The sequence below is a fragment of the Staurois parvus genome, unplaced genomic scaffold, assembly GCF_062004578.1.
Source record: "Staurois parvus isolate SC_StPar_1 unplaced genomic scaffold, SC_StPar_1.0 ptg000209l, whole genome shotgun sequence".
In the NCBI taxonomy this organism is placed as follows: domain Eukaryota; kingdom Metazoa; phylum Chordata; class Amphibia; order Anura; family Ranidae; genus Staurois; species Staurois parvus.
Window position 1 is genome coordinate 11,025,822 of NW_028318005.1, and position 27,641 is coordinate 11,053,462.

The following is a 27,641-nucleotide window of genomic DNA, read 5'->3' on the forward strand; positions in this document are numbered from 1 at the left end:
AGCCCCACTGTACAGTGAGGAAGAGCTAACAGAGGGCGGTCAGGAACGGGGGGAGACATCGGCCTTTTCAGCAGCCAAGCGAACAAGTACTGGCGAGGAGAGTGGCTCGGTAGCCGGTCTAGAGACAGGTCTGTCTCCTGACCCAGACGCAGCCGAGGGGGCTAGTAGTGAGGCGGAGACCCTACTTGATGATGAGGAGGTTGATCGCACTTGGCAGCCTCGTCGTCATCAGGCAATTTCTTCCGCATCATCAGGAGAAGAGGGTGGCAGCTTGGCAGCGAGCAAAACAGTCGGTGGGTTGCCCAGGAGACAGCAGCAGGGTCGCATCAGTGTCAGTGGAGCCAAACGTCCACGGAGTAGAGCACCAGCTCCACTGCAGCCTACCACCACGGCCAGTAGTGGTGCCGGTGCGCACGGAGGAAGTAGCAGTCAGCCAGTGAAGAGTAGCGGGGGCAAAGTTTCCTACTCGGTGGTGTGGCAATTTTTCCTCAAGCCGCCCGAGGAAGTAAACGTAGCCGTATGTCGACTATGTGGCCAGAAATGCAAGCGTGGCCAGGGGGCCCATGTTGGGACTACAGCGTTGCGTCAGCATATGCAGCGTCACCATTCGGTGGCCTGGGAAAACCGTGATAAACATACGGCGGTTCTGCCTGCCCCAGCCCCCGCTCCATCACCCGCTCCGTTACTTGCTCCGTCACCCGACGTCGTCAATCGCCCTCTATCAGCCAGTCAAGGCTCCAACACCTCTGCTGAGGGGAGTTGTCGCTCGTTGGCATCTTCCGCTCGTTCAGATGCTCCTTCTCCTGCTACTCCTCTTCTCGGATTCCGTCAACAGTCTTTCTTGGAATCCGTATCCAAGAGACAACAGTTTGCGAGCACGCACCCGACGGTGCAAAAGCTGAACGTCCTCCTGTCCAAGTTGCTGGTGCTGCAGTCCCTCCCTTTCCAACTGGTGGACTCAGCACCTTTCCGAGAAATGATGGCTTGTGCCGCGCCGCGGTGGAGAGTGCCAAGCCGTCATTTCTTTGCCCAAAAGGCAGTGCCAGCCCTGCATTCACATGTAGAAGAGATGGTGGGCCAGTCTTTGAGCATGTCGGTCTCTGCCAAAGTGCACGGCAGCGCCGACGTGTGGAGCTGTAACTACGGTCAGGGACAGTACATGTCATTTACGGCCCACTGGGTGAACGTGGTGCCGGCACAGCCGCACCAGCAACTTGGACAGGTCACGACGCTTTTGCCTCCACGTTTGCACGTCCTTGGTCCAGCAAGCATGTCCGCCTCTACCACCTCTTTTTCCGCCGTGTCCTCAGCCGCCACCCCCGTGCCAAGTCCCATTACCCGACCGGCATATCACATGTGCAGGGCGCAACGGTGTCACGCTGTGCTGCACCTGGTATGCCTTGGCGAACGTAGTCACACAGGGGAGGAACTGCTGAGTGTAATGAACAGAGAAATCGACAGATGGCTGTCTCCGCGCAAACTAAAAATCGGAACCATGTTGACTGACAACGGAAAGAACATGGTGTCTGCTCTGCGTCAAGGAAGGTTGTGCCATGCGCCATGCATGGCTCACGTGTTCAATCTGGTTGTCAAGCGGTTCCTAAAATCCACCATCCCACTGCAAGACATCCTTAAAATGTCACGTAAACTGTGCATGCATTTCAGCCATTCCTACACCGCAAAGAACACCCTCATTGAGCTGCAGCGGCAGAACGGAATTCCACAGCATCGCCTGATCTGCGACGTTGCAACAAGGTGGAATTCAACCCTACACATGTTAGACCGCCTTTACGAGCAGCGAAAGGCCATCACCGATTTCCTGATGTTACAAGCGGATAAAGGTACTCCCCTGTGTAACTTAGATGTCAGCCATTGGCAGCTCATGCGTGACACCTGCCGCTTGCTCAGGCCCTTTGAGGAGGCCACGCTATTCGTGAGTCGGCAGGACTATGGGATGAACGACGTCATTCCTCTGTTGCACGTCCTGGAACAAATGCTGTTAACAATGGCTGGTCAGGGTGCGGTAGACGTGGCGCACAGATCTCAACGCCACATGACCCCTGTGGGGGCAGGACAGGAAGAAGAGGAGGAGGTAGAGGAGGACATTTGTGCTCAGGAATTATTGAGTGAAATGGGTGGTTTTTCCACTCAGCGGACAGGAGTGGAGGAGCAGGAGCATCTGGTAGAGGAGGAGGAGGAGGAGACAGAGGACCCAGACGCACCGTGGCAGTATGCTGTGGAGATGGAGGCAGGGAGTCCCTCGCATTCCTTGGCACAAATGGCCCATAGCATGCTCGGTTGCTTGCGTAGCGACAGCCGAATAATAACCATCAGACAGAGGGATGACTTTTGGCTGTCCACCTTGTTGGACCCTCGCTACCGGTCCAAAATGGTGGCCTTTTTCACACCTGCTGAGAGGGAGGCCAAAATTACGTACTATAAAAACCACCTATGTAGTCAGTTGGTCTCTGCCTTTGTGCGCCATCGTCCATCCTCAGACACTGTGGGCCCTGTGCGCTCGCGTTCCGCTGGCATGGCAGCAGGGGAGGGGTGGGGTGGTAGGAGCAGCGGCAGCTCCACCAGCAGCGGCTGCCTCAGTCTGCAGTCGATGATGAGTAGCTTTCTTCACCAGCGCAGTGAGGAAACTACTAACCAGCCGCAGCAGCAGCAGCAGCATCAGGTGGACCTGGAGCAGGAGCTCAAACAACAGGCTTGGGCCTACTTGGACAGCACCCTGCCAACCGAGGTAGACAATCCCCTTGACTACTGGGCAACGAAACTTGACCTTTGGCCCCAACTAGCTGAATTTGCCCTTGAAAGGCTGTCATGCCCGGCCAGTAGCGTGGCATCGGAGCGCGTGTTTAGTGCAGCAGGAGGTATTGTAACTCCGCGGAGGACACGACTGTCCACCCAAAGTGTGGAGAGACTCACGTTTGTGAAAATGAATCAGGCGTGGATTAGTCTGGATTTCAAACCACCAGTTCCTGACACAACTGACTAAATCCGCCATGAATCATGCCTCAAACATGTGCCACTTTCAGGTCTCCTCACACTGCTGGTGTGTTGAATTTTTTGACATAGGGTGCTGGCAGATTACGGGCCTCCTATAGCTGCTGCCAGGCCCCTAATCTGCCATAGGCCCCTATATACCACCTCCTCCTGCTGCTGCCAGGTCCAGAGTCTCTCATGGGTCCCTGTACGGCCTCCCATTGCTGCTGTCTCCATCGCCACACTCTGCTGCCATGTGCCACTTTCAGGTCTCTTCACACTGCTGGTGTGTTAAATTTTTTGACATAGGGTGCAGGCAGATTACGGGCCTCACATAGCTGCTGCCAGGCCCCTAATCTGCCATGGGCCCCTATATACCACCTCCTCCTGCTGCTGCCAGGTCCAGAGTCTCTCATGGGTCCCTGTACGGCCTCCCATTGCTGCTGTCTCCATCGCCACACTCTGCTGCCATGTGCCACTTTCAGGTCTCTTCACACTGCTGGTGTGTTAAATTTTTTGACATAGGGTGCAGGCAGATTACGGGCCTCACATAGCTGCTGCCAGGCCCCTAATCTGCCATGGGCCCCTATATACCACCTCCTCCTGCTGCTGCCAGGTCCAGAGTCTCTCATGGGTCCCTGTACGGCCTCCCATTGCTGCTGTCTCCATCGCCACACTCTGCTGCCATGTGCCACTTTCAGGTCTCTTCACACTGCTGGTGTGTTAAATTTTTTGACATAGGGTGCAGGCAGATTACGGGCCTCACATAGCTGCTGCCAGGCCCCTAATCTGCCATAGGCCCCTATATACCGCCTCCTCATGCTGCTGCCAAGTCCAGAGTCTCTCATGGGTCCCTGTACGGCCTCCCATTGCTGCTGTCTCCATCGCCACACTCTGCTGCCATGTGCCACTTTCAGGTCTCTTCACACTGCTGGTGTGTTAAATTTTTTGACATAGGGTGCAGGCAGATTACGGGCCTCAGATAGCTGCTGCCAGGCCCCTAATCTGCCATGGGCCCCTATAAACCGCCTCCTCATGCTGCTGCCAAGTCTAGAGTCTCTCATGGGTCCCTGTACGGCCTCCCATTGCTGCTGTCTCCATCGCCACACTCTGCTGCCATGTGCCACTTTCAGGTCTCTTCACACTGCTGGTGTGTTTAATTTTTTGACATAGGGTGCTGCAAGATAACGGGCCTCACATAGCTGCTGCCAGGCCCCTAATCTGCCATGGGCCCCTATATACCGCCTCCTCATGCTGCTGCCAAGTCCAGAGTCTCTCATGGGTCCCTGTACGGCCTCCCATTGCTGCTGTCTCCATCGCCACACTCTGCTGCCATGTGCCACTTTCAGGTCTCTTCACACTGCTGGTGTGTTTAATTTTTTGACATAGGGTGCTGCAAGATAACGGGCCTCACATAGCTGCTGCCAGGCCCCTAATCTGCCATGGGCCCCTATATACCGCCTCCTCATGCTGCTGCCAAGTCCATAGTCTGTCATGGTCCCTGTACGGCCTCCCATTGCTGCTGTCTCCATCGCCACACTCTGCTGCCATGTGCCACTTTCAGGTCTCTTCACACTGCTGGTGTGTTAAATTTTTTGACATAGGGTGCAGGCAGATTACGGGCCTCACATAGCTGCTGCCAGGCCCCTAATCTGCCATGGGCCCCTATATACCGCCTCCTCATGCTGCTGCCAAGTCCAGAGTCTGTCATGGTCCCTGTACGGCCTCCCATTGCTGCTGTCTCCATCGCCACACTCTGCTGCCATGTGCCACTTTCAGGTCTCTTCACACTGCTGGTGTGTTAAATTTTTTGACATAGGGTGCAGGCAGATTACGGGCCTCACATAGCTGCTGCCAGGCCCCTAATCTGCCATGGGCCCCTATATACCACCTCCTCCTGCTGCTGCCAGGTCCAGAGTCTCTCATGGGTCCCTGTACGGCCTCCCATTGCTGCTGTCTCCATCGCCACACTCTGCTGCCATGTGCCACTTTCAGGTCTCTTCACACTGCTGGTGTGTTAAATTTTTTGACATAGGGTGCTGCAAGATAACGGGCCTCACATAGCTGCTGCCAGGCCCCTAATCTGCCATGGGCCCCTATATACCGCCTCCTCATGCTGCTGCCAAGTCCATAGTCTGTCATGGTCCCTGTACGGCCTCCCATTGCTGCTGTCTCCATCGCCACACTCTGCTGCCATGTGCCACTTTCAGGTCTCTTCACACTGCTGGTGTGTTAAATTTTTTGACATAGGGTGCAGGCAGATTACGGGCCTCACATAGCTGCTGCCAGGCCCCTAATCTGCCATGGGCCCCTATATACCGCCTCCTCATGCTGCTGCCAAGTCCAGAGTCTGTCATGGTCCCTGTACGGCCTCCCATTGCTGCTGTCTCCATCGCCACACTCTGCTGCCATGTGCCACTTTCAGGTCTCTTCACACTGCTGGTGTGTTAAATTTTTTGACATAGGGTGCAGGCAGATTACGGGCCTCACATAGCTGCTGCCAGGCCCCTAATCTGCCATGGGCCCCTATATACCACCTCCTCCTGCTGCTGCCAGGTCCAGAGTCTCTCATGGGTCCCTGTACGGCCTCCCATTGCTGCTGTCTCCATCGCCACACTCTGCTGCCATGTGCCACTTTCAGGTCTCTTCACACTGCTGGTGTGTTAAATTTTTTGACATAGGGTGCTGCAAGATAACGGGCCTCACATAGCTGCTGCCAGGCCCCTAATCAGCCATGGGCCCCTATACCGCCTCCTCCTGCTGCTGCCAGGTCCAGAGTCTCTCATGCCATGTGCCACTTTCAGGTCTCTTCACACTGCTGGTGTGTTAAATTTTTTGACATAGGGTGCAGGCAGATTACGGGCCTCACATAGCTGCTGCCAGGCCCCTAATCTGCCATGGGCCCCTATATACCGCCTCCTCATGCTGCTGCCAAGTCCAGAGTCTGTCATGGTCCCTGTACGGCCTCCCATTGCTGCTGTCTCCATCGCCACACTCTGCTGCCATGTGCCACTTTCAGGTCTCTTCACACTGCTGGTGTGTTAAATTTTTTGACATAGGGTGCAGGCAGATTACGGGCCTCACATAGCTGCTGCCAGGCCCCTAATCTGCCATGGGCCCCTATATACCGCCTCCTCATGCTGCTGCCAAGTCCAGAGTCTGTCATGGTCCCTGTACGGCCTCCCATTGCTGCTGTCTCCATCGCCACACTCTGCTGCCATGTGCCACTTTCAGGTCTCTTCACACTGCTGGTGTGTTAAATTTTTTGACATAGGGTGCAGGCAGATTACGGGCCTCACATAGCTGCTGCCAGGCCCCTAATCTGCCATGGGCCCCTATATACCGCCTCCTCATGCTGCTGCCAAGTCCAGAGTCTGTCATGGTCCCTGTACGGCCTCCCATTGCTGCTGTCTCCATCGCCACACTCTGCTGCCATGTGCCACTTTCAGGTCTCTTCACACTGCTGGTGTGTTAAATTTTTTGACATAGGGTGCAGGCAGATTACGGGCCTCACATAGCTGCTGCCAGGCCCCTAATCTGCCATAGGCCCCTATATACCGCCTCCTCATGCTGCTGCCAAGTCCAGAGTCTGTCATGGTCCCTGTACGGCCTCCCATTGCTGCTGTCTCCATCGCCACACTCTGCTGCCATGTGCCACTTTCAGGTCTCTTCACACTGCTGGTGTGTTAAATTTTTTGACATAGGGTGCAGGCAGATTACGGGCCTCACATAGCTGCTGCCAGGCCCCTAATCTGCCATGGGCCCCTATATACCACCTCCTCCTGCTGCTGCCAGGTCCAGAGTCTCTCATGGGTCCCTGTACGGCCTCCCATTGCTGCTGTCTCCATCGCCACACTCTGCTGCCATGTGCCACTTTCAGGTATCTTCACACTGCTGGTGTGTTAAATTTTTTGACATAGGGTGCTGCAAGATAACGGGCCTCACATAGCTGCTGCCAGGCCCCTAATCAGCCATGGGCCCCTATACCGCCTCCTCCTGCTGCTGCCAGGTCCAGAGTCTCTCATGCCATGTGCCACTTTCAGGTCTCTTCACACTGCTGGTGTGTTTAATTTTTTGACATAGGGTGCAGGCAGATTACGGGCCTCACATAGCTGCTGCCAGGCCCCTAATCTGCCATGGGCCCCTATATACCGCCTCCTCATGCTGCTGCCAGGTCCAGAGTCTCTCATGGGTCCCTGTACGGCCTCCCATTGCTGCTTTCTCCATCGCCACACTCTGCCATGTGCCACTTTCAGGTCTCCTCACACACTGCTGGTGTGTTGAATTTTTTGACATAGGGTGCTGGCAGATTACGGGCCTCCCATAGCTGCTGCCAGGCCCCTAATCTGCCATGGGCCCCTATATACCGCCTCCTCATGCTGCTGCCAAGTCCAGAGTCTGTCATGGGTCCCTGTACGGCCTCCCATTGCTGCTGTCTCCATCGCCACACTCTGCCATGTGCCACTTTCAGGTCTCCTCACACACTGCTGGTGTGTAGAATTTTTTGACATAGGGTGCTGGCAGATTACGGGCCTCCCATAGCTGCTGCCAGGCCCCTATATACCGCCTCCTCATGCTGCTGCCAAGTCCAGAGTCTGTCATGGGTCCCTGTACGGCCTCCCATTGCTGCTGTCTCCATCGCCACACTCTGCCATGTGCCACTTTCAGGTCTCCTCACACTGCTGGTGTGTTGAATTTTTTGACATAGGGTGCTGGCAGATTACGGGCCTCCTATAGCTGCTGCCAGGCCCCTAATCTGCCATGGGCCCCTATATACCGCCTCCTCATGCTGCTGCCAAGTTCAGAGTCTGTCATGGGTCCCTGTACGGCCTCCCATTGCTGCTGTCTCCATCGCCACACTCTGCCATGTGCCACTTTCAGGTCTCCTCACACTGCTGGTGTGTTGAATTTTTTGACATAGGGTGCTGGCAGATTACGGGCCTCCTATAGCTGCTGCCAGGCCCCTAATCTGCCATAAGCCCCTATATACCGCCTCCTCATGCTGCTGCCAAGTCCAGAGTCTGTCATGGGTCCCTGTACGGCCTCCCATTGCTGCTGTCTCCATCGCCACACTCTGCCATGTGCCACTTTCAGGTCTCCTCACACACTGCTGGTGTGTTGAATTTTTTGACATAGGGTGCTGGCAGATTACGGGCCTCCTATAGCTGCTGCCAGGCCCCTAATCTGCCGTAGGCCCCTATATACCGCCTCCTCATGCTGCTGCCAGGTCCAGAGTCTCTCATGGGTCCCTGTACGGCCTCCCATTGCTGCTGTCTCCATCGCCACACTCTGCCATGTGCCACTTTCAGGTCTCCTCACACTGCTGGTGTGTTCCATTTTTTGTCATAGGGTGCTGGCAGATTATGGGCCTCCCATAACTGCTGCCAGGCCCCTAATCTGCCATGGGCCCCTATACCGACTCCTCATGCTGTGACGTTGCAACAAGGTGGAATTCAACCCTACATATGTTAGACCGCCTTTACGAACAGCAAAAGGCCATCACAGATTTCCTGATGTTAAAAGCAGATAAAGGTACTCCCTGTGTAACTTAGATGTCAGCCATTGGCAGCTCATGCGTGACACCTGCGCTTGCTCAGGCCCTTTGAGGAGGCCACGCTATTCGTGAGTCGGCAGGACTATGGGATGAACGACGTCATTCCTCTGTTGCACGTCCTGGAACAAATGCTGTTAACAATGGCTGGTCAGGGTGCGGTAGACGTGGCGCACAGATCTCAACGCCACATGGCCCCTGTGGGGGCAGGACTGGAAGAAGAGGAGGAGGTAGAGGAGGACATTGGTGCTCAGGAATTATTGAGTGAAATGGGTGGTTTTTCCACTCAGCGGACAGGAGTGGAGGAGCAGGAGCATCTGGTAGAGGAGGAGGAAGAGGAGACAGAGGACCTAGACGCACCGTGGCAGTATGCTGTGGAGATGGAGGCAGGGAGTCCCTCGCATTCCTTGGCACAAATGGCCCATAGCATGCTCGGTTGCTTGCGTAGCGACAGCCGAATAATAACCATCAGACAGAGGGATGACTTTTGGCTGTCCACCTTGTTGGACCCTCGCTACCGTTCAAAAATGGTGGCCTTTTTCACACCTGCTGAGAGGGAGGCCAAAATAACGTACTATAAAAAACACCTATGTAGTCAGCTGGTCTCTGCCTGTCTGCGCCAACGTCCATCCTCAGACACTGTGGGCCCTGTGCGCTCGTGTTCCGCTGCCATGGCAGCAGGGGAGGGGTGGGGTGGTAGGAGCAGTGGCAGCTCCACCAGCAGCGGCTGCCTCAGTCTGCAGTCGATGATGAGTAGCTTTCTTCACCAGCGCAGTGAGGAAACTACTAACCAGCCGCAGCAGCAGCAGCAGCATCAGGTGGACCTGGAGCAGGACCTCAAACAACAGGCTTAGGCCTACTTGGACAGCACCCTGCCAACCGAGGTAGACAATCCCCTTGACTACTGGGCAACGAAACTTGACCTTTGGCCCCAACTAGCTGAATTTGCCCTTGAAAGGCTGTCATGCCCGGCCAGTAGCGTGGCATCGGAGCGCGTGTTTAGTGCGGCAGGAGGTATTGCAACTCCGCGGAGGACACGACTGTCCACCCAAAGTGTGGAGAGACTCACGTTTGTGAAAATGAATCAGGCGTGGATTAGTCTGGATTTCAAACCACCAGTTCCTGACACAACTGACTAAATCCGCCATGAATCATGCCCCAAACATGTGCCACTTTCAGGTCTCCTCACACTGCTGGTGTGTTCCATTTTTTGTCATAGGGTGCTGGCAGATTACGGGCCTCCCATAGCTGCTGCCAGGCCCCTAATCTGCCATGGGCCCCTATACCGCCTCCTCATGCTGCTGCCAAGTCCAGAGTCTCTCATGGGTCCCTGTACGGCCTCCCATTGCTGCTGCCTCCATCGCCACACTCTGCCATGTGCCACTTTCAGGTCTCCTCACACTGCTGGTGTGTTCCATTTTTTGTCATAGGGTGCTGGCAGATTACGGGCCTCCCATAGCTGCTGCCAGGCCCCTAATCTGCCATGGGCCCCTATACCGCCTCCTCATGCTGCTGCCAGGTCCAGAGTCTCTCATGGGTCCCTGTACGGCCTCCCATTGCTGCTGTCTCCATCGCCACACTCTGCCATGTGCCACTTTCAGGTCTCCTCACACTGCTGGTGGGTTCCATTTTTTGTCATAGGGTGCTGGCAGATTACGGGCCTCCCATAGCTGCTGCCAGGCCCGTAATCTGCCATGGGCCCCCGTACCGACTCCTCATGCTGCTGCCAGGCCCGTAATCTGTCATGGGCCACTGTTGTCGCTTGTTGGCATATTCCGCTCGTTCAGATGCTCCTTCTCCTGCTACTCCTCTTCACGGATTCCGTCAGCAGTCTTTCTTGGAATCCGTTTCCAAGAGACAACAGTTTGCGAGCACGCACCCGACGGTGCAGAAGCTGAACGTCCTCCTGTCCAAGTTGCTGCTGCCAGGCTCGTAATCTGTCATGCGCCCCTGTACCGCCTCCTCATGCTGCTGCCAGGTCCAGAGTGTGTCATGGGCCCCCGTACCGACTCCTCATGCTGCTGCCAGGCCCGTAATCTGTCATGGGCCCCTGTACCGCCTCCCCATGCTGCTGCCAGGTCCAGAGTGTGTCATGGGTCCCTGTACGGCCTCCCATTGCTGCTGCCAGGCCCGTAATCTGCCATGGGCCCCTGTACCGACTCCTCATGCTGCTGCCAGGCCCGTAATCTGTCATGGGCCCCTGTACCGCCTCCTCATGCTGCTGCCAGGTCCAGAGTGTGTCATGGGTCCCTGTACGGCCTCCCATTGCTGCTGTCTCTATCGCCACACTCTGCCATGTGCCACTTTCAGGTCTCCTCACACTGCTGGTGGTTTCCATTTTTGTCATAGGGTGCTGTATGGCCTCCCATTGCTGCTGCCTCCACCGCCACACTGTGGCTCCACACTCTGGTTTTGGCCCCGTGACTGCCCAAATGAGTGAAGTGTGCGGTGATTCTAAGATCGACGGCACTCATCTGCATGTCATACTGACTGACAGTATTATTTCTCTTCCCCAGCAGACTCCAAGGGCATTTAAATTAAAGGTACAGTGTTCTGCACTAATATTAAGTCTCTCTGAAGCCTAGAAACACCCTTTTTTAAGTTAAATTCACAGCGAATTTATTCGACTCGAATCGAATATTGTCCACGAATTCGCCGAATCAGTCGAATCGAATTTTTCATTTCTTCGCTCATCTCTAGCCGCTACCTTATTTTCTCTATCTCCTATCTTTATTCCTTTTATATCTATATTCTTCCTAATCCTAGACAGCAAGGGCTCCAGTGATAATACATATAACAGTGGGGACAATGGACATCCCTGTCTTGTACCATTTGACATCTTAAAATACTCTGATCTTCCTCCATTTACCATTATGGTGGCGGTAGGCCCTCTATCTAACTCTCCAATCCACCCTCTTATTCTATCTCCCATTCCTAATGCTTCCAGGGTGTCCATCATAAAACCCCAACTTACTCTGTCGAATGCCTTCTCGGCATCTATCGACATCAATATCATTGGGGTTTTCCCTTTCTTGCCCTCTTGTGTAAGCAGCAGTGATCTCAGAGCGTTGTCTCTACCCTCTCTTCCTGGAACAAACCCCACTTGATCTCTATGTATCCACTCCGGCATCAGTTCTTTTAATCTATTTGCCAACACCTTTGCAAATATTTTAGTGTCTACATTCAATAGCGCTATTGGTCGATAACTCGCACATTGCGAGGGATCTTTATCTTCCTTCTGAATCAGTACTATATTAGCCTGTAACGATTCTCCCCTCATCTCCATCCCATTCCCCAAGGCGTTCATATAAGTCTTCATCTTGGGTATTAAAAGCTCTATATATTTTTTATAGTATTTAACTGTGTATCCGTCTGGACCCGGACTTTTCCCTCCCGCCATGCTTTTTAACGCTATTTTTATTTCCTCTGAAGTTATTTCTTCCTCTAAAGAGTTCAGTTGTATTTCTCTTAATTTCGGTAGACCTGCTTCCTCTAGGTATATCTTTCTTTTCCCCCTATTTACTATTTCCATTTTCTTAAACTTATCCTGGGGTATAATATTATACAACTCATTGTAATACTCTTTAAATATTCTGGCAATATCCTTAGTTGAGTGTAGAAATTCACCCTTGGGGTTTCTTATTTTCTCAATATAATTTCTATTTTTCTTCTTTCTTAAAGTTCTCATTAAATACTTTCCCGGCCTATCTCCCCATCTATACCTTTCACATGTTATTTTATTAAAGACTCTTCTTTTTTCTTCCTCCATTACATTCTCTAGTTCTTCTTTCTTCTTTATTAACCCCTGCATTATCTCCTTAGATCTTTCCCTTTTATGCACCTGTTCAAGATCATTTATTTCATTTAATAATCTATTTATCTTTTCTTTCCTTTCTTTATTCTTTTTTGCCCCCATTGCAATGAGCAGACCTCTGATGTAAGCTTTATGAGCTTCCCACACCGTTGCTACCGATACATCCTCTGTCTCGTTCTCTTCAAAAAACCACTCAATTTCCCTCTCAATTCTTCGACTAATCTCTTCATCCATGAGGAGTGCCTCATTCATCCGCCACACATATCCCTCTCTCTCTTCTCTACCCCATCTTAACCTCATTTCTACCGGGGCATGATCCGATAGGGTGCTTACTCCTATTTTTACTTCCCCCACCCATTCTATCATTTGGTGTTCTACTAATATGTAATCTAGTCTAGAATAAGTCTCATGTACTTGCGAAAAGAAAGTATAATCTCTCTCTTTCATATTCCTAATTCTCCAGATGTCCACCAGTTGACACTCATGCATCCTTTTTTTTAACCTTCTCAAGGACTTGCTTTCCTCTCTCCTCACACAGGAAGTGGTATCCATCTTCAGGTCTATACAGAGGTTAAAATCACCCGCCACTAACATACACCCTTTTTTAAAGTCCATCAATCTCTTCAACACTTCTCTCACAAATGTCACTGGCTTCTTATTTGGACTATATATATTTGCTATTGTGCACTCAATTCCCTGTAATTTACCTCTCAAAAATAGGAACCTTCCCTCCGGGTCCGTCAATCTCTCCTCAACCACAAACCTTATATTTTTAGCAAAGCCTATAGCAACTCCTTTTGCTCTTTTAATTGGTGAATCCGCATAAAACCATGTCGGAAAGTATCTGGTTCTCAGTCTAACCTTCGACTCTATCTCTAAGTGTGTTTCTTGCAAGAATATCACTGAGGATTTTCTATGTTGTAGTTCTTTAAATAACCTAAATCTCTTTCCTGGACAATTTAGCCCTTTTACATTATAGGTTATATATTGGATTTCTTCCATCTTACTCTTTTCCTCCTGACTCCTTTTCCTCCTTACTTTCCTCTTTCTTATACCTGTAGAGCGTATTTATCCCGCTAACCTTTTCTCTCCCCTTATCCCTCCCCCCCCCTCTTCCCACAATCCCTCCCCTCTCCCTCCCCTCCATCCCCTCCCCCCAACCTCACCACCATCCCTCCCCCCCTCCCCCCTCTTTTTAGGCCTTCACTTTGCCTATTCATCATTTGTGGAACTAACATCCACCTTCGATTTGGTCCTTAGTGCTACACTCCTCCCATGGCTAGCCTCCCCTCCATCCAGATCTCCCTATTGACCCCTTTCTACTTGTACTTCTTAACAAAAAGGGGAAGAATTAGAGCAAAGCTAGAGGACTGAAGGATGAAACAGGAGGCAAATTAGGGAAACGGAGGGGCAGAGAGAAAAAAAAAAAAAAAAAAAAAACTTCTCTCCCCTCCACCCCCTTCTTTATGGAGCTTCTATACTGTTCGCAAGTACGTCTCTTAGAGGCTGATCCCTCTTTGCAGATCCCTCTCCTAGGTCGATCACTGTGTAAAGAGGTAAATCGCATCTTAGAGTTCGGAAACGAAGAGTTGGAACTCTGCACTGCTGTCCCGTCTGCGTGCCCAGTCTCGACTGTAAAAGTGGGAAGAAGGTATACCCTTTTACGGAGGATAGACAGCAGGACCTTTTTGCCCTGAATATCAGCTTTACATCCAATCAGCCCTTTTATCTTTGATGCATAGAAAAGTAGACAGACAAATATATAGATTGATAGATAGATAGATAGATAGATAGATACCAACCGGGCATCCGCTTTTACCACAGAGTAAACTCAGACCAAATAATGTTCCAGAAAAGTAATCCACTCTGGCCAGAGCACAACACATGTAAAAAGGACACAATACTGACAAGAACATTAGACGCCCCACGCTCAACATGTTTCTGGCTGACATATTTTTCATTGCTTATTCACAATCAAAGTAAAAAACTTAAGACCGACAAACACTAACTGTTTACTCTAAACAGTATATGTTACTCCTGGCCCCTTCTCTGCACTGTCTATTGTCTTTGCAATAAACTCCTCTCTTATCTTTCTATAGTCTGTGTTACACTGTACATTATACTTTTGACCCATTCTCTGGGTAGTGTATGTTGTACTCCTGACCTTTTTTCTGTATAGTCTTTATTGTACATTAAAAAGTTATGTTTCACATTACACTTCTGACCTCTTCTCAGCATATTCTGATTCTTTGATATGAAGGGCTTATGGAGCTTCTTTTTTTTTTTTTTTATAAATATTTATTTATTTTCAAGTCTTATACATGTCATTTCAACATTTCTATTATTATAATTATCAAAACAGTAATTTATATGATTTATTTGACCATATATATAAACTTCCTTTTCTTACCACCCCCCCTCCCAAAACTCCCCCTCCCCTCCCCCCCCTTCCCTCTCCCACCCACGCTCCACTTTCCTTTTTCTCTCATTAACTCCATATCTTTCTATTCTTCCTAAACCCTATTCTAATTCCACTTCCAGGAATATTATCTCCTCATATATTTCATCTTTACTTTATATTCTTCCCAGACTTTCCATTTTTTATTATACAACTCCAACTTGTCCTCATATGTATAATACAATCTTTCTGTCCCGGATAGCTGATTTACTCTACTTATCCAATCCTCCTAAGTTGGCACCTCTCTTTTCTTCCAGAACCTGGGATCAGACTCTTTGCTGCGGTCAAGTATTGCCATATCCTGAGACTCTTGTATACTTTCGTAGAGAGCTTCGAGATATGGAGGAGACATAGTTCTGGATCCAATCCTATATTGATTTTAGTCATTTTCCCTATTACATAAACTATCTTCCGCCAAAACACCTGTATTTCTGAACACTCCCACCACATGTGATACCACGTGCCAACCTCACCACATCCTCTCCAACACATCCGTGACATCTCCGTATTCATCTTGTGCTCTACATTAGGGGTAATGTGCCATCTATTCAAACACTTATAATTTACTTCTACTTCCCTCATACTAATATTTTCATGAATTAATGTGAACATTTTCCTCTTCTCCTCCTCCTCTATTTTCCTTCCTATATCTCTTTCCCATTTCTCTATGTGCATTAATTTTGTGTCAGTGTCAATCTCCAATAATATCTTGTGTATTTTTGCCATTCCGTGTCTACCATTTCCCCGTGTCTCAAATAATCTCTCAAATGGGTTTTAATCCTTTCTAGTTCTTATGGGCTTAGGGAGACTCTCAAAAAAATACTTCAGTTGGTAATATCTTAATCTATCCATCTTATTAAAAACTTCTCCCTTTCTGTCTTCCATATCCTTATATGACCCAATTTCCTCCCCTACCAATATATCTCTCAATTGCGCCTCTTGTTTTATAATCCATTTCCCTGCTATACTATCCATACCCGGGATCAAATATTTTGTGTTCCTAAGTGGTATTAATTGTGAATTAAAAACCCACCCTTTTTGTCTGTGTAATAAATCCCATTCTTTTAGAACATTCAAAGTATACTTACTAGTGCTCTCCTCTAATTCCCTATATTGTGCTGGTACCCAAATACTTTTACTTAAACTTATTCCACTCAGTGCTTTCTCAGTTTTAACCCAACTTTTCTCCGGATTATGGATCCAGTCAAAAATTCTCGCAATAATCCCCGCTCTATAATATCTCCTGAAATCTGGTACTCCCAATCCTCCTCTCTCTTTACTTCTAGTCAATATCTCATAGCCTATTCTAGGTTTTTTATTTCTCCATATATATTTTATCATCATTTTCCTAAGTTCTTTAAAATATGTCTCTGGGAGCTTAATTGGGATCATTTGAAATTTGTATAATACTTTAGGGACAATTATCATCTTTATCAGGTTTATGCGTGCCATCCACGATGGGTTTCCATTTCCCACCCTTCTCAGCTCCACCTTTATCTCATTTAATAGTGCTATATAATTGGCTTTATATAAGTTCGTAGTTGAGGCTGATAATTTTATTCCTAGATATTTTAAATCTTTATCTCTCCAAAGGAAAGGGAATTCCTCTTTTAGTTTTTCCTTTTCTTCATTTTAAAGGTTGATATTTAAAATTTCAGTCTTTGTCGGGTTTATTTTCAGATTCGACAGTTCTCCATACTCACTGAATGCTTTCATTAAATTTGGAAGTGATGTTCTGGGATTTCCTACATAGAACATCAAATCGTCCGCATACGCCGCTACCTTATTTTCTCTATCTCCTATCTTTATTCCTTTTATATCTATATTCTTCCTAATCCTAGACAGCAAGGGCTCCAGTGATAATACATATAACAGTGGGGACAATGGACATCCCTGTCTTGTACCATTTGACATCTTAAAATACTCTGATCTTCCTCCATTTACCATTATGGTGGCGGTAGGCCCTCTATCTAACTCTCCAATCCACCCTCTTATTCTATCTCCCATTCCTAATGCTTCCAGGGTGTCCATCATAAAACCCCAACTTACTCTGTCGAATGCCTTCTCGGCATCTATCGACATCAATATCATTGGGGTTTTCCCTTTCTTGCCCTCTTGTGTAAGCAGCAGTGATCTCAGAGCGTTGTCTCTACCCTCTCTTCCTGGAACAAACCCCACTTGATCTCTATGTATCCACTCCGGCATCAGTTCTTTTAATCTATTTGCCAACACCTTTGCAAATATTTTAGTGTCTACATTCAATAGCGCTATTGGTCGATAACTCGCACATTGCGAGGGATCTTTATCTTCCTTCTGAATCAGTACTATATTAGCCTGTAACGATTCTCCCCTCATCTCCATCCCATTCCCCAAGGCGTTCATATAAGTCTTCATCTTGGGTATTAAAAGCTCTATATATTTTTTATAGTATTTAACTGTGTATCCGTCTGGACCCGGACTTTTCCCTCCCGCCATGCTTTTTAACGCTATTTTTATTTCCTCTGAAGTTATTTCTTCCTCTAAAGAGTTCAGTTGTATTTCTCTTAATTTCGGTAGACCTGCTTCCTCTAGGTATATCTTTCTTTTCCCCCTATTTACTATTTCCATTTTCTTAAACTTATCCTGGGGTATAATATTATACAACTCATTGTAATACTCTTTAAATATTCTGGCAATATCCTTAGTTGAGTGTAGAAATTCACCCTTGGGGTTTCTTATTTTCTCAATATAATTTCTATTTTTCTTCTTTCTTAAAGTTCTCATTAAATACTTTCCCGGCCTATCTCCCCATCTATACCTTTCACATGTTATTTTATTAAAGACTCTTCTTTTTTCTTCCTCCATTACATTCTCTAGTTCTTCTTTCTTCTTTATTAACCCCTGCATTATCTCCTTAGATCTTTCCCTTTTATGCACCTGTTCAAGATCATTTATTTCATTTAATAATCTATTTATCTTTTCTTTCCTTTCTTTATTCTTTTTTGCCCCCATTGCAATGAGCAGACCTCTGATGTAAGCTTTATGAGCTTCCCACACCGTTGCTACCGATACATCCTCTGTCTCGTTCTCTTCAAAAAACCACTCAATTTCCCTCTCAATTCTTCGACTAATCTCTTCATCCATGAGGAGTGCCTCATTCATCCGCCACACATATCCCTCTCTCTCTTCTCTACCCCATCTTAACCTCATTTCTACCGGGGCATGATCCGATAGGGTGCTTACTCCTATTTTTACTTCCCCCACCCATTCTATCATTTGGTGTTCTACTAATATGTAATCTAGTCTAGAATAAGTCTCATGTACTTGCGAAAAGAAAGTATAATCTCTCTCTTTCATATTCCTAATTCTCCAGATGTCCACCAGTTGACACTCATGCATCCTTTTTTTTAACCTTCTCAAGGACTTGCTTTCCTCTCTCCTCACACAGGAAGTGGTATCCATCTTCAGGTCTATACAGAGGTTAAAATCACCCGCCACTAACATACACCCTTTTTTAAAGTCCATCAATCTCTTCAACACTTCTCTCACAAATGTCACTGGCTTCTTATTTGGACTATATATATTTGCTATTGTGCACTCAATTCCCTGTAATTTACCTCTCAAAAATAGGAACCTTCCCTCCGGGTCCGTCAATCTCTCCTCAACCACAAACCTTATATTTTTAGCAAAGCCTATAGCAACTCCTTTTGCTCTTTTAATTGGTGAATCCGCATAAAACCATGTCGGAAAGTATCTGGTTCTCAGTCTAACCTTCGACTCTATCTCTAAGTGTGTTTCTTGCAAGAATATCACTGAGGATTTTCTATGTTGTAGTTCTTTAAATAACCTAAATCTCTTTCCTGGACAATTTAGCCCTTTTACATTATAGGTTATATATTGGATTTCTTCCATCTTACTCTTTTCCTCCTGACTCCTTTTCCTCCTTACTTTCCTCTTTCTTATACCTGTAGAGCGTATTTATCCCGCTAACCTTTTCTCTCCCCTTATCCCTCCCCCCCCTCTTCCCACAATCCCTCCCCTCTCCCTCCCCTCCATCCCCTCCCCCCAACCTCACCACCATCCCCCCCCTCCCTCTTTTTAGGCCTTCACTTTGCCTATTCATCATTTGTGGAACTAACATCCACCTTTGATTTGGTCCTTAGGGCTACACTCCTCCCATGGCTAGCCTCCCCTCCATCCAGATCTCCCTATTGACCCCTTTCTACTTGTACTTCTTAACAAAAAGGGGAAGAATTAGAGCAAAGCTAGAGGACTGAAGGATGAAACAGGAGGCAAATTAGGGAAACGGAGGGGCAGAGAGAAAAAAAAAAAAAAAAAAAAAAACATCTCTCCCCTCCACCCCCTTCTTTATGGAGCTTCTATACTGTTCGCAAGTACGTCTCTTAGAGGCTGATCCCTCTTTGCAGATCCCTCTCCTAGGTCGATCACTGTGTAAAGAGGTAAATCGCATCTTAGAGTTCGGAAACGAAGAGTTGGAACTCTGCACTGCTGTCCCGTCTGCGTGCCCAGTCTCGACTGTAAAAGTGGGAAGAAGGTATACCCTTTTACGGAGGATAGACAGCAGGACCTTTTTGCCCTGAATATCAGCTTTACATCCAATCAGCCCTTTTATCTTTGATGCATAGAAAAGTAGACAGACAAATATATAGATTGATAGATAGATAGATAGATAGATAGATAGATAGATAGATAGATACCAACCGGGCATCCGCTTTTACCACAGAGTAAACTCAGACCAAATAATGTTCCAGAAAAGTAATCCACTCTGGCCAGAGCACAACACATGTAAAAAGGACACAATACTGACAAGAACATTAGACGCCCCACGCTCAACATGTTTCTGGCTGACATATTTTTCATTGCTTATTCACAATCAAAGTAAAAAACTTAAGACCGACAAACACTAACTGTTTACTCTAAACAGTATATGTTACTCCTGGCCCCTTCTCTGCACTGTCTATTGTCTTTGCAATAAACTCCTCTCTTATCTTTCTATAGTCTGTGTTACACTGTACATTATACTTTTGACCCATTCTCTGGGTAGTGTATGTTGTACTCCTGACCTTTTTTCTGTATAGTCTTTATTGTACATTAAAAAGCTATGTTTCACATTACACTTCTGACCTCTTCTCAGCATATTCTGATTCTTTGATATGAAGGGCTTATGGAGCTTCTTTTTTTTTTTTTTTATAAATATTTATTTATTTTCAAGTCTTATACATGTCATTTCAACATTTCTATTATTATAATTATCAAAACAGTAATTTATATGATTTATTTGACCATATATATAAACTTCCTTTTCTTACCACCCCCCCTCCCAAAACTCCCCCTCCCCTCCCCCCCTTCCCTCTCCCACCCACGCTCCACTTTCCTTTTTCTCTCATTAACTCCATATCTTTCTATTCTTCCTAAACCCTATTCTAATTCCACTTCCAGGAATATTATCTCCTCATATATTTCATCTTTACTTTATATTCTTCCCAGACTTTCCATTTTTTATTATACAACTCCAACTTGTCCTCATATGTATAATACAATCTTTCTGTCCCGGATAGCTGATTTACTCTACTTATCCAATCCTCCTAAGTTGGCACCTCTCTTTTCTTCCAGAACCTGGGATCAGACTCTTTGCTGCGGTCAAGTATTGCCATATCCTGAGACTCTTGTATACTTTCGTAGAGAGCTTCGAGATATGGAGGAAACATAGTTCTGGATCCAATCCTATATTGATTTTAGTCATTTTCCCTATTACATAAACTATCTTCCGCCAAAACACCTGTATTTCTGAACACTCCCACCACATGTGATACCACGTGCCAACCTCACCACATCCTCTCCAACACATCCGTGACATCTCCGTATTCATCTTGTGCTCTACATTAGGGGTAATGTGCCATCTATTCAAACACTTATAATTTACTTCTACTTCCCTCATACTAATATTTTCATGAATTAATGTGAACATTTTCCTCTTCTCCTCCTCCTCTATTTTCCTTCCTATATCTCTTTCCCATTTCTCTATGTGCATTAATTTTGTGTCAGTGTCAATCTCCAATAATATCTTGTGTATTTTTGCCATTCCGTGTCTACCATTTCCCCGTGTCTCAAATAATCTCTCAAATGGGTTTCAATCCTTTCTAGTTCTTATGGGCTTAGGGAGACTCTCAAAAAAATACTTCAGTTGGTAATATCTTAATCTATCCATCTTATTAAAAACTTCTCCCTTTCTGTCTTCCATATCCTTATATGACCCAATTTCCTCCCCTACCAATATATCTCTCAATTGCGCCTCTTGTTTTATAATCCATTTCCCTGCTATACTATCCATACCCGGGATCAAATATTTTGTGTTCCTAAGTGGTATTAATTGTGAATTAAAAACCCACCCTTTTTGTCTGTGTAATAAATCCCATTCTTTTAGAACATTCAAAGTATACTTACTAGTGCTCTCCTCTAATTCCCTATATTGTGCTGGTACCCAAATACTTTTACTTAAACTTATTCCACTCAGTGCTTTCTCAGTTTTAACCCAACTTTTCTCCGGATTATGGATCCAGTCAAAAATTCTCGCAATAATCCCCGCTCTATAATATCTCCTGAAATCTGGTACTCCCAATCCTCCTCTCTCTTTACTTCTAGTCAATATCTCATAGCCTATTCTAGGTTTTTTATTTCTCCATATATATTTTATCATCATTTTCCTAAGTTCTTTAAAATATGTCTCTGGGAGCTTAATTGGGATCATTTGAAATTTGTATAATACTTTAGGGACAATTATCATCTTTATCAGGTTTATGCGTGCCATCCACGATGGGTTTCCATTTCCCACCCTTCTCAGCTCCACCTTTATCTCATTTAATAGTGCTATATAATTGGCTTTATATAAGTTCGTAGTTGAGGCTGATAATTTTATTCCTAGATATTTTAAATCTTTATCTCTCCAAAGGAAAGGGAATTCCTCTTTTAGTTTTTCCTTTTCTTCATTTTAAAGGTTGATATTTAAAATTTCAGTCTTTGTCGGGTTTATTTTCAGATTCGACAGTTCTCCATACTCACTGAATGCTTTCATTAAATTTGGAAGTGATGTTCTGGGATTTCCTACATAGAACATCAAATCATCCGCATACGCCGCTACCTTATTTTCTCTATCTCCTATCTTTATTCCTTTTATATCTATATTCTTCCTAATCCTAGACAGCAAGGGCTCCAGTGATAATACATATAACAGTGGGGACAATGGACATCCCTGTCTTGTACCATTTGACATCTTAAAATACTCTGATCTTCCTCCATTTACCATTATGGTGGCGGTAGGCCCTCTATCTAACTCTCCAATCCACCCTCTTATTCTATCTCCCATTCCTAATGCTTCCAGGGTGTCCATCATAAAACCCCAACTTACTCTGTCGAATGCCTTCTCGGCATCTATCGACATCAATATCATTGGGGTTTTCCCTTTCTTGCCCTCTTGTGTAAGCAGCAGTGATCTCAGAGCGTTGTCTCTACCCTCTCTTCCTGGAACAAACCCCACTTGATCTCTATGTATCCACTCCGGCATCAGTTCTTTTAATCTATTTGCCAACACCTTTGCAAATATTTTAGTGTCTACATTCAATAGCGCTATTGGTCGATAACTCGCACATTGCGAGGGATCTTTATCTTCCTTCTGAATCAGTACTATATTAGCCTGTAACGATTCTCCCCTCATCTCCATCCCATTCCCCAAGGCGTTCATATAAGTCTTCATCTTGGGTATTAAAAGCTCTATATATTTTTTATAGTATTTAACTGTGTATCCGTCTGGACCCGGACTTTTCCCTCCCGCCATGCTTTTTAACGCTATTTTTATTTCCTCTGAAGTTATTTCTTCCTCTAAAGAGTTCAGTTGTATTTCTCTTAATTTCGGTAGACCTGCTTCCTCTAGGTATATCTTTCTTTTCCCCCTATTTACTATTTCCATTTTCTTAAACTTATCCTGGGGTATAATATTATACAACTCATTGTAATACTCTTTAAATATTCTGGCAATATCCTTAGTTGAGTGTAGAAATTCACCCTTGGGGTTTCTTATTTTCTCAATATAATTTCTATTTTTCTTCTTTCTTAAAGTTCTCATTAAATACTTTCCCGGCCTATCTCCCCATCTATACCTTTCACATGTTATTTTATTAAAGACTCTTCTTTTTTCTTCCTCCATTACATTCTCTAGTTCTTCTTTCTTCTTTATTAACCCCTGCATTATCTCCTTAGATCTTTCCCTTTTATGCACCTGTTCAAGATCATTTATTTCATTTAATAATCTATTTATCTTTTCTTTCCTTTCTTTATTCTTTTTTGCCTCCATTGCAATGAGCAGACCTCTGATGTAAGCTTTATGAGCTTCCCACACCGTTGCTACCGATACATCCTCTGTCTCGTTCTCTTCAAAAAACCACTCAATTTCCCTCTCAATTCTTCGACTAATCTCTTCATCCATGAGGAGTGCCTCATTCATCCGCCACACATATCCCTCTCTCTCTTCTCTACCCCATCTTAACCTCATTTCTACCGGGGCATGATCCGATAAGGTGCTTACTCCTATTTTTACTTCCCCCACCCATTCTATCATTTGGTGTTCTACTAATATGTAATCTAGTCTAGAATAAGTCTCATGTACTTGCGAAAAGAAAGTATAATCTCTCTCTTTCATATTCCTAATTCTCCAGATGTCCACCAGTTGACACTCATGCATCCTTTTTTTTAACCTTCTCAAGGACTTGCTTTCCTCTCTCCTCACACAGGAAGTGGTATCCATCTTCAGGTCTATACAGAGGTTAAAATCACCCGCCACTAACATACACCCTTTTTTAAAGTCCATCAATCTCTTCAACACTTCTCTCACAAATGTCACTGGCTTCTTATTTGGACTATATATATTTGCTATTGTGCACTCAATTCCCTGTAATTTACCTCTCAAAAATAGGAACCTTCCCTCCGGGTCCGTCAATCTCTCCTCAACCACAAACCTTATATTTTTAGCAAAGCCTATAGCAACTCCTTTTGCTCTTTTAATTGGTGAATCCGCATAAAACCATGTCGGAAAGTATCTGGTTCTCAGTCTAACCTTCGACTCTATCTCTAAGTGTGTTTCTTGCAAGAATATCACTGAGGATTTTCTATGTTGTAGTTCTTTAAATAACCTAAATCTCTTTCCTGGACAATTTAGCCCTTTTACATTATAGGTTATATATTGGATTTCTTCCATCTTACTCTTTTCCTCCTGACTCCTTTTCCTCCTTACTTTCCTCTTTCTTATACCTGTAGAGCGTATTTATCCCGCTAACCTTTTCTCTCCCCTTATCCCTCCCCCCCCCTCTTCCCACAATCCCTCCCCTCTCCCTCCCCTCCATCCCCTCCCCCCAACCTCACCACCATCCCTCCCCCCCTCCCCCCTCTTTTTAGGCCTTCACTTTGCCTATTCATCATTTGTGGAACTAACATCCACCTTTGATTTGGTCCTTAGGGCTACACTCCTCCCATGGCTAGCCTCCCCTCCATCCAGATCTCCCTATTGACCCCTTTCTACTTGTACTTCTTAACAAAAAGGGGAAGAATTAGAGCAAAGCTAGAGGACTGAAGGATGAAACAGGAGGCAAATTAGGGAAACGGAGGGGCAGAGAGAAAAAAAAAAAAAAAAAAAAAACATCTCTCCCCTCCACCCCCTTCTTTATGGAGCTTCTATACTGTTCGCAAGTACGTCTCTTAGAGGCTGATCCCTCTTTGCAGATCCCTCTCCTAGGTCGATCACTGTGTAAAGAGGTAAATCGCATCTTAGAGTTCGGAAACGAAGAGTTGGAACTCTGCACTGCTGTCCCGTCTGCGTGCCCAGTCTCGACTGTAAAAGTGGGAAGAAGGTATACCCTTTTACGGAGGATAGACAGCAGGACCTTTTTGCCCTGAATATCAGCTTTACATCCAATCAGCCCTTTTATCTTTGATGCATAGAAAAGTAGACAGACAAATATATAGATTGATAGATAGATAGATAGATAGATAGATAGATACCAACCGGGCATCCGCTTTTACCACAGAGTAAACTCAGACCAAATAATGTTCCAGAAAAGTAATCCACTCTGGCCAGAGCACAACACATGTAAAAAGGACACAATACTGACAAGAACATTAGACGCCCCACGCTCAACATGTTTCTGGCTGACATATTTTTCATTGCTTATTCACAATCAAAGTAAAAAACTTAAGACCGACAAACACTAACTGTTTACTCTAAACAGTATATGTTACTCCTGGCCCCTTCTCTGCACTGTCTATTGTCTTTGCAATAAACTCCTCTCTTATCTTTCTATAGTCTGTGTTACACTGTACATTATACTTTTGACCCATTCTCTGGGTAGTGTATGTTGTACTCCTGACCTTTTTTCTGTATAGTCTTTATTGTACATTAAAAAGCTATGTTTCACATTACACTTCTGACCTCTTCTCAGCATATTCTGATTCTTTGATATGAAGGGCTTATGGAGCTTCTTTCTTTTTTTTTTTATAAATATTTATTTATTTTCAAGTCTTATACATGTCATTTCAACATTTCTATTATTATAATTATCAAAACAGTAATTTATATGATTTATTTGACCATATATATAAACTTCCTTTTCTTACCACCCCCCCTCCCAAAACTCCCCCTCCCCTCCCCCCCTTCCCTCTCCCACCCACGCTCCACTTTCCTTTTTCTCTCATTAACTCCATATCTTTCTATTCTTCCTAAACCCTATTCTAATTCCACTTCCAGGAATATTATCTCCTCATATATTTCATCTTTACTTTATATTCTTCCCAGACTTTCCATTTTTTATTATACAACTCCAACTTGTCCTCATATGTATAATACAATCTTTCTGTCCCGGATAGCTGATTTACTCTACTTATCCAATCCTCCTAAGTTGGCACCTCTCTTTTCTTCCAGAACCTGGGATCAGACTCTTTGCTGCGGTCAAGTATTGCCATATCCTGAGACTCTTGTATACTTTCGTAGAGAGCTTCGAGATATGGAGGAGACATAGTTCTGGATCCAATCCTATATTGATTTTAGTCATTTTCCCTATTACATAAACTATCTTCCGCCAAAACACCTGTATTTCTGAACACTCCCACCACATGTGATACCACGTGCCAACCTCACCACATCCTCTCCAACACATCCGTGACATCTCCGTATTCATCTTGTGCTCTACATTAGGGGTAATGTGCCATCTATTCAAACACTTATAATTTACTTCTACTTCCCTCATACTAATATTTTCATGAATTAATGTGAACATTTTCCTCTTCTCCTCCTCCTCTATTTTCCTTCCTATATCTCTTTCCCATTTCTCTATGTGCATTAATTTTGTGTCAGTGTCAATCTCCAATAATATCTTGTGTATTTTTGCCATTCCGTGTCTACCATTTCCCCGTGTCTCAAATAATCTCTCAAATGGGTTTCAATCCTTTCTAGTTCTTATGGGCTTAGGGAGACTCTCAAAAAAATACTTCAGTTGGTAATATCTTAATCTATCCATCTTATTAAAAACTTCTCCCTTTCTGTCTTCCATATCCTTATATGACCCAATTTCCTCCCCTACCAATATATCTCTCAATTGCGCCTCTTGTTTTATAATCCATTTCCCTGCTATACTATCCATACCCGGGATCAAATATTTTGTGTTCCTAAGTGGTATTAATTGTGAATTAAAAACCCACCCTTTTTGTCTGTGTAATAAATCCCATTCTTTTAGAACATTCAAAGTATACTTACTAGTGCTCTCCTCTAATTCCCTATATTGTGCTGGTACCCAAATACTTTTACTTAAACTTATTCCACTCAGTGCTTTCTCAGTTTTAACCCAACTTTTCTCCGGATTATGGATCCAGTCAAAAATTCTCGCAATAATCCCCGCTCTATAATATCTCCTGAAATCTGGTACTCCCAATCCTCCTCTCTCTTTACTTCTAGTCAATATCTCATAGCCTATTCTAGGTTTTTTATTTCTCCATATATATTTTATCATCATTTTCCTAAGTTCTTTAAAATATGTCTCTGGGAGCTTAATTGGGATCATTTGAAATTTGTATAATACTTTAGGGACAATTATCATTTTTATCAGGTTTATGCGTGCCATCCACGATGGGTTTCCATTTCCCACCCTTCTCAGCTCCACCTTTATCTCATTTAATAGTACTATATAATTGGCTTTATATAAGTTTGTAGTTGAGGCTGATAATTTTATTCCTAGATATTTTAAATCTTTATCTCTCCAAAGGAAAGGGAATTCCTCTTTTAGTTTTTCCTTTTCTTCATTTTAAAGGTTGATATTTAAAATTTCAGTCTTTGTCGGGTTTATTTTCAGATTCGACAGTTCTCCATACTCACTGAATGCTTTCATTAAATTTGGAAGTGATGTTCTGGGATTTCCTACATAGAACATCAAATCGTCCGCATACGCCGCTACCTTATTTTCTCTATCTCCTATCTTTATTCCTTTTATATCTATATTCTTCCTAATCCTAGACAGCAAGGGCTCCAGTGATAATACATATAACAGTGGGGACAATGGACATCCCTGTCTTGTACCATTTGACATCTTAAAATACTCTGATCTTCCTCCATTTACCATTATGGTGGCGGTAGGCCCTCTATCTAACTCTCCAATCCACCCTCTTATTCTATCTCCCATTCCTAATGCTTCCAGGGTGTCCATCATAAAACCCCAACTTACTCTGTCGAATGCCTTCTCGGCATCTATCGACATCAATATCATTGGGGTTTTCCCTTTCTTGCCCTCTTGTGTAAG